This window comes from Palaemon carinicauda, chromosome 28 (genome assembly GCF_036898095.1).
Source record: "Palaemon carinicauda isolate YSFRI2023 chromosome 28, ASM3689809v2, whole genome shotgun sequence".
Classification (NCBI taxonomy): Eukaryota; Metazoa; Arthropoda; class Malacostraca; order Decapoda; family Palaemonidae; genus Palaemon; species Palaemon carinicauda.
The window spans coordinates 79,498,898-79,501,397 of record NC_090752.1 but is presented as its reverse complement, the minus strand read 5'-3'; the positions used below and the strand labels follow the sequence as shown (position 1 = coordinate 79,501,397).

General features: G+C 32.5%; 1 protein-coding gene across 1 annotated transcript in view; it reads left to right on the top strand.

Annotated features, from left to right (window-relative positions):
• Nucleotides 1–2,500, top strand: part of LOC137621901 (uncharacterized) — a 341,038-nt gene that overhangs the window by 74,273 nt on the left and 264,265 nt on the right. The window lies entirely within an intron of this gene.

Here is a 2,500-nt window from a genome sequence, read left to right as displayed (position 1 = left end):
ATGTAAAATGTACAAGTATGTGCGTATGTATATATATATATATATATATATATATACATATATATATATATATATATATGTGTGTGTGTGTGTGTGTGTATGTGTGCATGTGTATATAGAGTATATAAGCATAATCATATATGTATATATCTATATATATATATATATATATATATATATATATATATATATCAATGTATATATATATATATATATATATATATATATCTATGTATATATATATATATATATATATATATATATATATATATATATATATATGTATATATGTGTGTGTGTGTGTATGAATGTGTGTGCGTTCTAGTGTGCAAATACGAATAGATATTTATCGTTACAAGTTGAGAAACTTTGAGATATACGAGTGTTTTTTGAAAGAACTGCTTGGATCACATTTTGCAAAGATATGTTGCATGACTTACGTCGTGAAATATATAACGTATATATTTCATAAATAATCTCATAAACGAAATCTATCAAACATTTGAGGTTGTGAGGAGTAAAATCATTTTTGGGTAGTAATGACTTCAACTTGGTCTACAGGCAGCGGAAAGTGGCTGAGAAAGAGGAGGAGCTATTGGAGTTTCTCGAGTAAATGGGAATGGAGAGTCTTATGGAAAGACTGAAGTACGGTGTTCCCAATGAACAATATTCATAAACATACTTTGGAAAAAAAAATGGTGAACAAAATAGTTTGCTAAATCATGTATATAGTAGATGGAAGTGCTGATTGATTAATTTGATGGTAATGAGAGGAGTAGTATAAGTGATTATCATTTGTTGAAGAAATGGTTGGGTAGATATATGTTTAAGTTGGAGAGGATTAGGTGTAAAGGAAATAAAGACATGTGGGGTTTATTAGAAGAGTTATAAACTGGATAAAGAAAAAAAATAAATATGGCCTATTCTTTTGTGATATAGAGGTTGGAGAAGTAAATGAATAGCATTTAGGATTCCATGAGGGAGTCATAGAGTTAACAAAGAGTGATTGTGGGTTAAAGATAGAATAAAACAGCAAGTGATAAGATTGGGAGATAACACATTCAGCAAATGAAAAATACAGAGATTGAGGGCAATCTGCATCACATAAAAGGTCCTGTACAGGTATACAAGAAAGTAGATGGGCTATCCAGGACAAAATTGAGAAAAATTAGGAAAGTAATGGTAACAAATGAATGGTGAACAAGCAGGTCAATTAACAAATGAAAATCAGAACAAAGGATTCAAATGGAGCCGTGATGTATGTAGTGACTGCAGCCTGAATTCAATGGCGGGATTAATTTGAACATTTGTTAAATGGAGTTAGGTTAAATGCCGCAAGGCTGGAAGGGATTAAACAACTTTGAGGATGCCTTTGAAAGACACAACTGAGAGATTCAAGGAATGCCATTAAAACGGTAAAGAATGGAAAGACGTCAGGAATTGAGAGTATTACACGTAAGATACTGCCCTTCGGAGGTTAAGGAGTGTTCAAGTGGCTGGTCAGGGTTTATAAGGTATTGTTTGATAAAGAACCATTATTCCATTGCATAAAGGTAAAGGAAATTTGTGAGTCTTACATTGACAAAAAGTACTTAGTAAACCATGGAAGTTCTATAACATGATTTTAAATAAGGGAATAAGACTTGGCAGAAGGACTAATATAGGAAGAACAACGTGTATAGGAAAGGTGTATAGAAAAGGTGTATGATAGGATTCAAAGATATGCAATTTTGATGCAGTTGATAGCGCTTTGTACAGAAGATTGGAATAAGATTGGGATAATAATAGTAGGGAGCGGAGGGTTTGGTGTGGAAGAGGGTTTAAAGCCAGCAAGGCTCTATATTGGCCTTGAAAGCCAGGGTATAATGTACACCACCTACCTGGCTCTTTCTTGTCTCAATGTATGGTATTATGCAAGAAGTCGAAGAAAAGACAACATACATAAGGATTACGTTCTGCAATAAAGGAAAATTCCGTCGTGAATTGAATGAAGAATGTTTGATGTTTTCAGCCTTTACAGAACAGGTGATAGATCAGGAAAGTTCAATTAATAGAGAAAGATACAAATTTGTGAGAAAACGTGAGAATGAATAAAGTCATAAGGAGAAATAGAGAAGAAGAAGATGAAGCAGTGAATATTGATATTAAAGGTGAAGGCGGAAATGGTTGAATTTTAATGAGATGTTTAGTACAGACAATGAAAGACAAAATGATTAAAAACCAATAGTCACATAAAAGGTGAAGCAAGGAAGTAAGCAGGGTATGAGCGAACGATTGGGAAGAGAATTCCTGTTTATTGAAGCCACGATTTGTATGTATAAAGAAACTGCTAAGTCAGCTCTACTTTAGGGAAGTTAAGTGTGTATGTTGTTGAATCCAAATAAAAAAATGTCAAAGTACTTTAGATCAACAGGTTAGGTCATGTATTAGGTGTAAATAAATTTGAAAGAACAATAAATGTGTGACTGTTTAGAAGTTGTAGAAAGGTTAGTATAGATGA